Here is a 13,312-nt window from a genome sequence, read left to right on the forward strand (position 1 = left end):
ACATAAACCTTCTTATAAAAATACTCGTTTTTGTTCACTAAATTTACTACACATCTCAATAGTGGGTCCCACTTCCATAATGCGCTACAAACTTAACATGCACTAATTTGTAGAAAAAAATGATTAAAAATCTTGACTCTCTTATAAAAATACCTAGAAAATTAAGACAATAAAGTAAAGTAAAGAAATGTATTCAAAGAAGTAAAATAAAATATAAAATAAATTTCGGGTCTGTGACGATCCCACATCTCCCTAGGGTGTACCCCAGGGTACAGCGGATCGCTCACCTAACTCTCGTCAGAACTCACTCATACAATTTCAAAGATAAATTATAACTTCACAAGTAAAAGAAACAGCAGTTTCCAAACTTAAAATATACATTTATACACATGGCTATCTCAAATATCCATATATATCCAAAAGTAACAAAAGATTCAAGTTCTAGTTGACCTCTTATCCTTAATCAAGCACTAGCGCTAGTACAAATACAAAAGTCAAAAGGTCTAGAAAAAATCAGTCTATCCCAGCCTCACGCCCATGCTCGCACGTCCTATAAGGAAACCAAAACTAATGGTGTGAGCTAAAACTCAGTGAGGTTTCAAAATATCATGCAAAATCGGAAGCAGGTTGGCCATTATACAAAACTTGAAATCTCAAAGTGACGAGCACAAAAGTTCATGAAAGTAAGCAATAATGCTTCAAGTAACAAGTTAATTAGGTATTCGACATTTGATCCGCCATATCTTGGTGCTCAAAACTCCAATTCTTGTCCCGCTTGTTTTGTTTTGAACTTTGCTTGTAACTCTAATTGAGTTCTAAATTTCAAAGGCTAGTTCGCATTGTGTGAATTTTTCCGAATTTTTAAAGTTGGCCAAAAACCAACCCTGAAACTGTCACAATGGTCCAAAACAGCAACTTTGAGCCAAATTTTGAATATTATCCATTTGAAATATTGGAAAAGTGTCTTCTAAGAAATTTTAGTACTTCAGAAGTAATTTCCAACGGTACCAGGTTTTCCAAATTTGGACTTACAGAGAGAGATATACAATTTTTCAAAAATCGCTCGACAAATCTGAAATTTCCGAACTTAAGAAAATTGAGGGTTTCGAACTCTCCATTTTTCTTCGATTCTGCTAGACCATTTTACACTTGATTTCGGAGATGCAAATCAGACTTCCCTTGTATTTTTAAAACCCCGCTTTTGAATCTCGATTTACGAGTAATCCAGACTCGTACTTGTGAAATTTTCTTAGATTGTACTAACGTGCAATCTTTCTTGATACTTAGGAGTTTTAAGTGATATTGAGTGGTAATTCATTATTAATTGCTCAGGACTCAAGAGGACCTCCAAGAGGATCTCACGGGAGACGCCTAAAAACAAACGCTTACGCATTACTATTTGAATCACTTGGTGAGTGTCAAGTGCATGAATTTGTTGCTACGTGGTTAACTGTTTCTTATCTGTTATGTGAACTTGAAATTTTGAGACGAGTGTATACTTTACCGCACTCGTAGAATTTCTTGAAATTATATTCGTATTTTGCTATGTGAATTCATATCCGACTTGTACATAGTAATGTGGATGTGATTCGTATTTGTGGTTCGTATATATGATTCATATTTGGAATCATCGATTCGAGCATTGCTTATCGACTTATATTCATATTCGTATTCATATTCATATTTGTATTCGGGGGACGCCCAAACTCATTGGTTAACTTTGCAAATCGAGCCAGCATGGGCTTGGTCAATAAGCTTAACAAACCATGAGATATTCGTAGAGGATGATCTATTGAAGAGATCTTGCTCGGCATTACTCGTGCAGTATTGCCATGATATACTCGAGTATTATCAAAACTTTGATGAGCAGGCCCAGTAAGGGGATGTAACGGTGACGGGATTTGAAAAAAAGTGGTGTTTCTACGGATTTGATACTTATGTAATTGACGGAGTGTCAACATGAGATGTGATCAAGACTTGGACACGACTACGTGGAATTTAGCTCCTAAGAACTACAGTATCCTTGAATTATTTTTGTTTATTTTTCCTATTCGAAGTGTGAATTATTCGAATTTGATAGCTTTACCTACAATGTAATTGTTGTTACTATTTGGATTATGTGTTTGCATGTGTGTTTCTTCGCCTCACTGAGTATTGGCTCATTCCATTAGTTTGTTTTCCTTAACAGGAATCCGATTGGAAGGAGTTAAGGAAATGCCGACTTGAGGCACTTTTGTATTAGTGTTTTGATTGTAATCGACTAGACACTTTTGGATGTTGTATATTTTGGGAAAAGTGATTGTAAATTTGAAATTGTGATGTAAGACTGGATATTTATGTATGGAAATGACTTCGTACCTTTATTCCGAGTTTTATTGTTAGTATTAGACTAGGTTTGAATTGGATTTGTCTCGAGTCCTGACGAGAGTTGGACAGGCGTCCCGTGGATACCCTTGGGTTCGTCCTTGGGAGAAGTGGGGGCGTCACAGTTGGTATCAGAATTTAAGTTTCAGATCTTTGTAGTGTATCCTAGGTTTAAAAGTTTAGGATGCCGGACTGTGGAACTAGTTTGAAAATTTAGTGACAGCTTGTAGGGATGAAAAATCAGAGCGCTAGGTTAGAGATCTATAAAGGAGATATATTAGAAACTTTACCCTTAAGATTTGAGATAGGGTAATTTAGTCATACTTTAAGTGATACTTGGGCAAGTTGGTGACTAAGTTAGTCATGCCTTAAGTGACATTCGTGAGAGCTAGTAATTAAGTTTCTAACCCGAAAAGTGTAATTGTTTTGCAGGGATGAAAAATGGAAATGGGACTGCGGCAGCTAATGGGAATGGCCATGCTAATAGTTACGTAAAGCCTCCTAGGCCTATTTACTACCGAGCTCTTGGTGGAGGGGCTCGAGTGTGCTACTCGCCTTATGATAGGTATCCTCGATATTCCTGTAGGGTGACGTTTGCCTACCAGAACTATCTTGTGCTAGCCTTGGACGACGAGCGTCGTCAGTTGGTGAACCTCAACCGAGATTTACAGGAGGAGGTGGATGAGCTTAGACAGATGGTAGGTGCTCAGGGCGAGAGGATCGCTGAGCTTGAGAAGGTAGTGGCTGGCGAGGTGGCTACTGCTGCAGTCACTCGTGAGGAGATCCAGAGGACTAGGGCTCGACTCACTAGGTTAGGTGAGGAGGTCCGTGATCGGGATTCCGGGATCCTGACAGATGCCACTACAATGATAGAGGGGGTGACGGATATTGTCCAGAGCCCGGTTCAGGAGGAGGACTCTGAGGAGGATCCTGAGGAGGAGATTCCCCCTAATAGTTCTACTGTGGACTAGGTCTAGAGCGATTGACCTTTTGACCCTTTTGACTGGTATAGTTAGGATTAGTTGGGGTGATGCGAGTGCTGAGGCTATTGTATTTTGCATGACTGTGTGGCCTACTTTTGAGGCACTTGATTTTGCTTTAGTCTTACATGACTGAAAGTACTCTTGTGGCACTTGTGTGCTATATTTTTGTGATTTTTTCCATGATTTGCTAATTGTATGGATCTTGACATGTTAATGAATGTAAATTATTGTTATTTCCAATGCTTTGCATGATTGATCCTTGTTTAAGTATTTTCTCCGCATAATTGATTTATTTCTTACACTAGGCATACCTAGGATAATGGAAGGACTAATGAGTGGTTGAGACCGTGGGCGAGGAATTAGACAGGCCCAACCTCATGGGGATAACCAGGAATCGACAACTGGACCGACCCAGGGACAAGAGAATGTAGAGAAAAATCAAGTGGCTACTGCCATCAATAAGATGACTGATATCCTAAAACGCTTAACTGAAAGACAGGGTCCAGGACCCCTTAACCAGCCCGGGGGCCAGGATAGAGGAAAAGATAGGGCTTTGAAAAGGTTCCTGAAGTTTAACACACCTAATTTCACTGGAGAGCCCGACCCCGAGGCAGCTGCGAACTGGTTAGAGAGAATAACTAATATATTCGCTGCTTTAGACTATACCGAAGATAGGCGAGTAAATTTTGCTACTTTCCAATTTGAGGGAGTGGCAAGTGCCTGGTGGAACTTGATAAGGGGAAAGTGGGAAAGAGCGCAGACCCCTTGGACTTGGAAAAACTTCACGAGGGAATTTAATGAGAAATTTCTCCCACCCTTGATTCAAGAGAAAAGGGAAGATGAATTTATGAAGTTGAGGCAAGGAACTTCTAGTGTAGCCGAGTATGAAGGAAAATTTACTAAACTTTCTAAGTATGCTCCAGAATTGGTGACTAATGAACGAATGAGGATAAGACGCTTTGTACAAGGACTTAATTTGGAGATTCAAGAAGGTTTAGTAGCAGCCCAAATCTCTACGTTCACTGAAGTCTTAGAAAAAGCACAGAGAGTCGAGAGTGTCAGGCTGCAAGTTAGAGACTTTCACGCTAAGAAAAGAGGCACTTCTAGTAACCCTTCTGGACAGGCAGATAAGAGTGCCCCACCTTTTAAAAAGGGAAAAGGAACGGGTGGAGTTGAGATATCTAGCACACCAAAAGGGACTCAATCAAGAGGGGATCGTAATGGACGAGGTCAATCAAGAGGGACACCTCCAAGTGGTCAATCTGTGGCTCCCCAAGTTGTTTGTGGTTATTGTGGCAAGTTCAACCATACAGAGAGTGATTGTTTTAGGAAACAAGGGAGGTGTTTGTATTGTGGTAGTACCGAGCACCAGATATCGAAATGCCTAACCGTACCAAAAGAAGGAGGTAGTACCCAAAGGCTTGAAAAGTCAGCCTCTAAGCAGTCCAATGCTGGAGGAAGTCGATCTAAAGTACCAGATAGAGTTTATGCATTAGGCTATCAACAGGTTTCCAATTCTGCTACGGTCGTTGAAGGTATGATTCTTGCTTTTCATTATCTATTTGAGGTTCTAAGTGACCCTAGTACAATTCACACTTTTACAAAATTCTAGATTCATAAGATAGAATCAAAATGAAAATTGTGAGATATGGGTTAGTGATTGTAAGATTACTGATTGATCCGATAGGCGCGACTATTAAGGGGTATGATATTGTCCAAGATGTGAATTTCGAGAATGAAATTCTTTTAAGGAGGGGAGGATGTGAGGACTCGCAAAATTATCTATTTTAAACTCCTAATACTAGCTTATTTAAATATTTAATTGTCCATTTGCTCTGAATATTTTATTTCAACCTTTTTAGACCCAATTATATGGAACTATGACTCACTTATATATTTAAAATGACTTGTTTCGAAATTTAATTTTTGGAAGCCCGTTGAGTGAAAATAATGAATACGCGATTGGAGTCAATAATCGATTCGAGAATACAATAAACTTGGAAAATTGGAGACTTGTACGTTAGTCTTAAAATAGGTATTTTTATGTTTAAGTGTTCAAACGTTAGATAGTTATACTATCGTTATAAGAATTTCTTGAAAATTCCACTTTATCGCGCACAAATCGGAAGTACGCGTTTTTACGCGCGCGATTAATTGAGGGACTTTAGACCTTTGTTTTTAGACTATTAAGAGTGAATAATAATAGTATGAATGAAAGTGTATTAGAGGTTTAATGCACTAGTGAAACAAATCCGAGAGGAATCGGGCGCGAAACGCGAACGCCACTATTCCCGGTTGACTTTTGGGACAAATCTTGGCCACAAATTCTCAAGCTTCCTCAAGAAGCTACAACACTCTCTACACTCTCTTTTCTCTCTCTTGGTGGCAGGCCAAAACAGCAAGGAAGGAGGAAGAAAAGCTTCACCATTTTCACTCCAAATCTTTGCACCAATCTTTCTCTATTTCATCTCAAAATCACACTACACTTTGCTAACCACTTGGAGACCACCTCAAGCTAGGAAAAGAGGTTCATCTCACGGTTTTCTTTTAGCTTCAAAAGGCTAAAATTTTCTGCTCTGTTCATCAAGGAAGGTAAACAACGATCAACTACTAAAATCTTGACTTATAGAAGTTGTTTAGCACTTATGAGTTCATAATTTCTAATGGGTAGCTTTAAATTGTTGGAAAAATTAGTGAGTGGGCTCTATGAACTCCCACTTTGGCTTGATGGACTGATTTTGTGAGTTTTGATGTTAATAATGTTGGATTCGTACTTAAATTAGTAGAAATGAGTGATATTATGGATGAAAGCTCAAAGGAAGTGAAGGGGAGAATTTTTCCATTTCTGCCCCTGTGAATGCCGTGACCTTTAGAGCAATTTTTTTTAAGTTCTATTGACTTTTTTATGATGTGTATATGTTGTATGGGTTGTGTGGAAGGTTTCCACAAAAAATTACGTGATTTGGTTGGCCAAATGTGGTGATTTCGAAAGTTCATTCAAAACTGAAATTTTTAGCGTATTGCACTGGCAGTGTTTTTCAAACAGCTATAACTTTTTGCTCCAATGTCAGAATCGAGTGCCGTTTGTGGCACTGGAAACTAGACATTCCCAGTTTTCTAAAAATATAAAATACACATCCTGATTCCACCTGAGTGATCAGTACCAACCATGTAAATTTTCCTGTTCTGTTTCTCATTTTACTAGAAGCTCTGTTTCAAGCAACGAGTTGATGCTCAAATATGAGCTAGTTGTGGACATATTTTTAAAATGATTTCTTCTGAGAAATTGTAGCTTTATGAATTTAGTTTTCAAATCCACCAAGAACGCTCAATTCCAAGTTGAATTGAGTGAGTTGTGGCCGATGTTCGAAACTGACTCAGAAATTGAAAACCCTCTTTTTGGCTAGTTAATGCCTTAACCTTGATTGGGACTTGTTGTTTCGATATTTTGGTGTTAATCACCTACCAAACACATCATGGATGTTTCTCAGACATTGTCTATATAAATGAACCAGATTTGAGATATTTTCATTGGCCGAATATTTAGAAAAGGAAAATTTACATACCATGCAGATTTGCCTTGGAAACTTGTGGGACTTTAATGATTTTGTTAACCACTTCCCGTACGTATTTTTTTATGAAATTTTACAGAGGAATAGCCCTTATATGGTAGTATAATATTGACAAGTTTGGTGTCATTCTAAGTCCATTTCGATGCTCAACCAAAGTCCCAAAGTTCGTGATTTAAACCTGAAAAATCTTCCTTCAAAGAGGAAATTTAGTAACTTTGAGCCACCATATCTTGGTGCTCAAAACTCCAATTCTTGTCCCACTAATTTTTTTTTAAAACTTTGCTTGTAATTCTAATTGAGTTCCAAATTTCAAAAGCTAGTTTGCATTGTGTGAATTTTTCCGAATTTTCAAATTTGGCCAAAAACCCACCCCGAAACTGTCACAATGGTCCAAAATAGCAACTTTGAGCCGAATTTTGAATGTTATCCATTTGAAATCTTGGAAAAATATCTTCTAGGAACTTTTAGTAATTCGGAAGTAGTTTCCAACGGTACCAAGTTTTCCAAATTTGGACTTACAGAGAGAGAGATACAATTTTTCAAAGATCGCTCAACAAATCTGAAATTTTCGAACTTAAAGAAAATTGAGGGTTTTGAACTCTCCATTTTTCTTCGATTCTGCTAGACCATTTTACACTTGATTTCAGAGATGCAAATCAGATTTCTCCTGTACTTTTAAAACCCCACTTTTGAACCTCGATTTACGAGTAATCCAGACTCGTACTTGTGAAATTTTCTTAGATTATACTAACGTGCAATCTTTCTTGATACTTAGGGGTTTTAAGTGATATTGAGTGGTAATTCCTTATTAATTACTCAGGCACTCAAGAGAATCTCCAAGAGGATCTCACAGGACACGCCTAAAAACAAACGCTTATGCATTGCTACTTGAATCACTTGGTGAGTGTCAAGTGCATGAATTTGTTACTAAGTGGTTAACTGTTTCTTATCCGTTACGTGAATTTGAAATTTTGAGACGCGTGTGTACTTTACCGCACTCGTTCTCTTTCGAACGAAATTATATTTGTATTTTGCTATGTGAATTTATATCCGACTTGTACATAGTAATGTGGATGTGATTCGTATTTGTGGTTCGTATATGTGATTCGTATTTGGAATCGTCGATTCAAGCATTGCTCATCGACTTATATTTATATTCGTATTCGGATTCGTATTTGTATTCATATTTGTATTCGGGGAACGTCCAAACTCGTTGGTTAACTTTGCGAATTGAGCCAGCATGGGCTTGGTCGATAAGCTTAGCAAACCATGAAATATTCGTAGAGCATGATCTATTGAAGAGATCTTGCTCGGCATTACTCGTGCAGTATTGCTATGATATACTCGAGTATTATCAAAACTTTGATGAGCGGGCTCGGTAAGGGGATTAACGATGACGGGATTCGAAGAAAAGTGGTGTTTCTACGGATTTGATACTTATGTGGTTGACGGAGTGTCAACATGAGATGTGATCAAGACTTGGACACGACTACGTGGAATTTAGCTCCTGAAAGCTACAGTATCCTTCAATTGTTTCTGTTTATGTTTCCTATTCGAAGTGTGAATTATTCGAACTTGATAGCTTTACCTACAATTACTTGTTGTTACTACTTGGATTATGTGTTTTCATGTGTGTTTCTTGGCCTCACTGAGTATTGGCTCATTCCATTAGTTTATTTTCCTTAACAGGAACCCGATTGGAAGGAGTTAAGAAAATGCCGACTTGAGGCATTTTTGTATTAGTGTTTTGATTGTAATCGACTAGACACTTTTGGATGTTGAATATTTTGGGGAAAGTGATTGTAAATTTGAAATTATGATATAAGACTGGATATTTATGTATGGAAATGACTTCGTACCTTTATTCCAACTTTTATTGTTAGTATTAGACTAGGTTTGAATTGGATTTGTCACTAATCCTAGCGAGAGTTGGGCAGGCGTCCCGCGGATACCCTTGGGTTCGCCCTTGGGAGAAGTGGGGGCATCACAACTGTGCAAAATGTGCAAATTGTTAAATGTAACGTTTCCCTGATTTCTATACCTGATTACTTGCTTGGGAACCTCACTGGGCTTTTAACTCATTCCTTTAGTTTTGTTTTCCTTACAGGGGATACGAGCGAAGGCGTGAGATTGGTACGGACTAGCATATTATAGTTTTTGAACGTTTGCGATTGTACTCGCGCTAGTCGCTCGATTAGGGTTGAATGTATTTAGAACTTACATCTTTTGATATATTTGGGATTGTATGGATGTTTGAGATAGAAATGAATGTATTTGTACGTTCCAAACTTGGGACCTATTATTTCCTTCATTATTGAGGTTGCACTCTATTTTCTTGACGTGAATGAGTGAGTCCTGGCGAGAGTTGGGCAGGCAGTCTGCTAAACCCTAGGGTATGCCCTAGGGAGAGGTGGGGTCGTCATACTCATCACTCATAAAAAAAAAAAAAAAAACTCTCCAATCTTGACTTGCTCAACTTCCGACCTCTTTGACCTTCAATCACAGCTGCCCCCACTTCAACCCAATTCAACAATCCCTCTTTTTCTCTACCTAAAATGTCAACCAAGTTCCCTTCAACTCTTACTTTTATACCCTAAACCACCCACCATCACTCTTTACCATGCGAAGAACAACCTATCAGAATACTTATTCTTAGACCTGTAAACGATCCGAATCCAATTGAGTATCTCATATTTGAGTTTTGTTCATTAAACGATTCGAACAAGATTCGTGTTCGTTCATTAACTTTCGAACTCCAAACTTGTGTTCATGCTCGGCTCATTAAGCAAAGTTCATGCTCGGCTCATTAAGCAAAGTTCATGTTCGAGTTTGAGTTCATCTTTGGCTCGTTCAAACATGCTCGAAAAGCTCGAATCCAGATTATTTTAAGCGTTAAATATGCCATACAAATCATTAATCATCATCAAAAACAACTAAAGCACTAAGTGACTAAATTCCATGATTCATTAACTACATAACCAACATTAACATAAAAAAAACAAATAAAACAAAGCAATTTGTCCTCCAAATATAAAAGTCCAGCCATAAGACAAGTACAAATTAGCATCCACTTCACAATTTGACTACTAGTACATCCACTTGAATGCATTAGCCATGGTAGAGAACATGAAGTAGTTGGACCAAATTCATTATAGTTGATAGCGGCTAGGTGGACTATGTGAGGACTCGTAAAATTATTATTTTTAAACCCCTATTTTTGGCTTAATTAATTATTTATTTGGATATTTGCCACGAATATTATTTTCTATCCCTATTAGACCTAATTACATGGAATTATAGCTTCATTTTATTTTTAAAGTGACTTGTTTCAAAAATTAATTTTTTTGGAAGGTTCGTTTAGTGAAAAAGTGAAAACGCGTTTGGAAATTTTAACCGTTTGAGAGCACAATAAGATTGAAAAATTGGAGACTTGTATAATGGTCCTAAAATAGGTAATTTTATGTTTAAGTACTCAAATGATAGTTATTAGTAATATCGTTATAAGAAATTCTTGGAGGTTTCACTTTATCGCGCTTGAATTGGAAATACGCGTTTTCACGCGCGTGATTAATTGAGGGACTTTACACCATTATTTTGGAACAATTAAGAGTGAATAATATTCATATGAAAATAAGTGTATTGGAGGTTTAGTACACTAGTGAAATAAACTGGAGAGGAATCGAGCCCAAAATGCGCGCGTACACGCGCAAGAGAGAGTTGACTTTCGGGTGAATTGTGGCCACACATTTAAGCTTACTTTAGAAGCTTTATTTCAGCACTACACTCTCTCTCTTTCCCTCTCACTTTGGCCGAACCATCAGCTACAAAAAACAACTCAAACTTTCTCAAATTTTCATCTCCAAATCTTGCACAAACCTTCACCAAATTCAACCAAAATTGAACTACACTTAGCTTAATACTTGGAGATCACATTAAGCTACAAAGGAGAGCTGCAAACCACAGTTTTCTTGGCCAAGGGAAGGACCGAAATTTCTACTTAGCTTATCAACAAACGTAAGTGACGATCAACCCTTGAAATCTTGGTTTATGGAAGTTGATTTACACTTATGAGCTTAGATATTCATGTGGGTGGCTTGTTATTGTTGGAAAATTTTGAATGTGGGCTCTATGAACTCCCACTCTTGGGTTGATGGCTGATATGATGTTTGATGATAGATTTAATGTTGATTTAGTGCTCAAATTGGTAGATTAATGGTGCATAGCTAATATAAACTTCAAGGAGTGCATGGATGTAAAGTTTCCAATTCTGCCCCTGTTATGATCGTGCACCTTTTTGCGGAATTTCGAGGTTTTAATGGCTTGTATATGATGTTTATATGTTGTATAGATGGTGTATAAAGTTTCATCAAAAAATATTGAGATTTGGTTGGTCAAATGGATTAATCTCACAAAGTTAGCAAACCTGGAAAAATTTTCCCATAATGCTCAGACAGCCTTCTTGTTTCGTCCATAACTCTGTGCTCCGATGTCAAAATCAAGTTCTGTCAGTGGTATTTGAAACTAAACATTCCCATATTTCCAAAGGTATAAAATGTAACCCCTAATTCCACCCGATTACCCCGTACCAACCGTTTAAAGATGACTGTCCTGTTTCTCTGTTTTCCTGGAACGAAGTTCAGAAGCTACAACTTGAGGCTCGAATTTGAGCTAGTTGTGTGCTGAGTTTCAAAATGATTTATTCTGTGAAATTATAGTTTTGTGAATGTATGTTCCAACGCCACCAACCATGCTCAATTCCGAGTTGAATTGATTGATTTGTGATCAAAATATGAAACCTTCCCTGTTCTTGAAAACCCTAAACTTTGGGCAGAATTGATGCTAGACTTGGTGTGGACTTGCCAATTGAGTTTCTTGGAGTTAAAACACTTACCAAATGTACCATGAATGTTCCTTAGGCTTTTCCTACACAAATGAACCATGTTTGAAGGATTTTCCTTGACCAAATGTTTGGAATGGAAAACAAAAAGCTCAAGGCAGTTTTGCCTTAGGATTTTTCGAAACTTTGGTTGTTTGGTTGACTACCTTTCCGAAGTTATTTCTCCATGAAATTTGGTAGAGCGACAACCCTTATATGGTAGTATTATACTACTAATTATGGTGTTATTCTGAGGCAGTTTCATGGCTCAAATAAATTACCAAAGTTCATGACTCAAGTTTGGAAAACCCATGTTTCACAAGGGAATTTTGGTAACTTTGAGTTGCCATATCTTAGTACTCAAAACTCGGTTTCTCATTCCGCTTGTTTTGTTGTAAACTTGGATTGCGACTCTAAAAAATTTCCAAATTTCAAAAGCTAGTTCCAATCGACTGAATTTTGCCGAATTTTCAAAGTTGGCCAAAAACCAACTTAAATCTGCCTTATGAACCAAAACAGCGACTTCGAGCTTATTTTTGAATGTTTTTCATTTGGAATCTTAGAAAAGTGATTTCTAGGAACTTTTAGTACCTTGGAAGAAGTTTCCAACGGTACCAAGTTTTCCAATTTTCGACATGTTGAATGTGAGATACGATTTTTCAAAATATCGTATCAAAACTGAAATTTTCCGAATTTCAAGGAAATTGAGTTTTTCAAGTACTCCTTATTCCTTCGATATTGTTTGAACGTTTGATACCTGATTTTCAAGATGAAAACTAAATTTCTCTTGTACTTTGAAACACCACTTGAGAGCCTCAATTTAGGATATTTAAGGCTCGTTTCACGAGACTTTCTAAGATTGTACTATAGTACGATCTTCTTTAATAGTAGGGGTTTGTGAATGATAGTCTATTATTATTTGCTCAGTCGCACACGAGGACCTTCAAGAGGATCCCACAGTGAACGCCTAAAGCTCCGAGGGACATTTCTTCCTCATTTCTTATATTGGTGAGTGTCAAGTGTATGAATACTTGATACAAATTTAATTGTTATGATTGTTTGGAGATTTTGAAAATAGAGGCGAGTGTGTACTTTACCGCACTCGTTCTTATTTGAAATAAATAATTCATGACTCAAATGCACTAAATGAATTATGAATGGCTTAATTGAATGAAATGAGATGATCGAATGATTGAATGAAATGAAATGGTATCCTATGGTTGCATACGTCGTTGGAGTGAATCTCCTCGACTCTCAAATGAAAATGGGGGACGCCCAAACTCATAGGCCGACCTTGGACTCGAGCCGGCATGGGCTTGGTCGGGAACCTTGGCGAGCCATGAGATAAATAAGCTCGACCTAATGAGAGGTCTTGCTTGGCATACTCGTGGAGTATCGCCTTATAAATGTCTTGCGGGCCCGGGAGGTGCACGGTGGACGGAGGGAAGTAAGTGGTGATCTACGGAATGGAAATACCAACCCGGTTGACGGAGTATCATCGCGGAAAGGTATACGAA

The sequence above is a fragment of the Coffea eugenioides genome, chromosome 9 (assembly GCF_003713205.1).
Source record: "Coffea eugenioides isolate CCC68of chromosome 9, Ceug_1.0, whole genome shotgun sequence".
Classification (NCBI taxonomy): domain Eukaryota; kingdom Viridiplantae; phylum Streptophyta; class Magnoliopsida; order Gentianales; family Rubiaceae; genus Coffea; species Coffea eugenioides.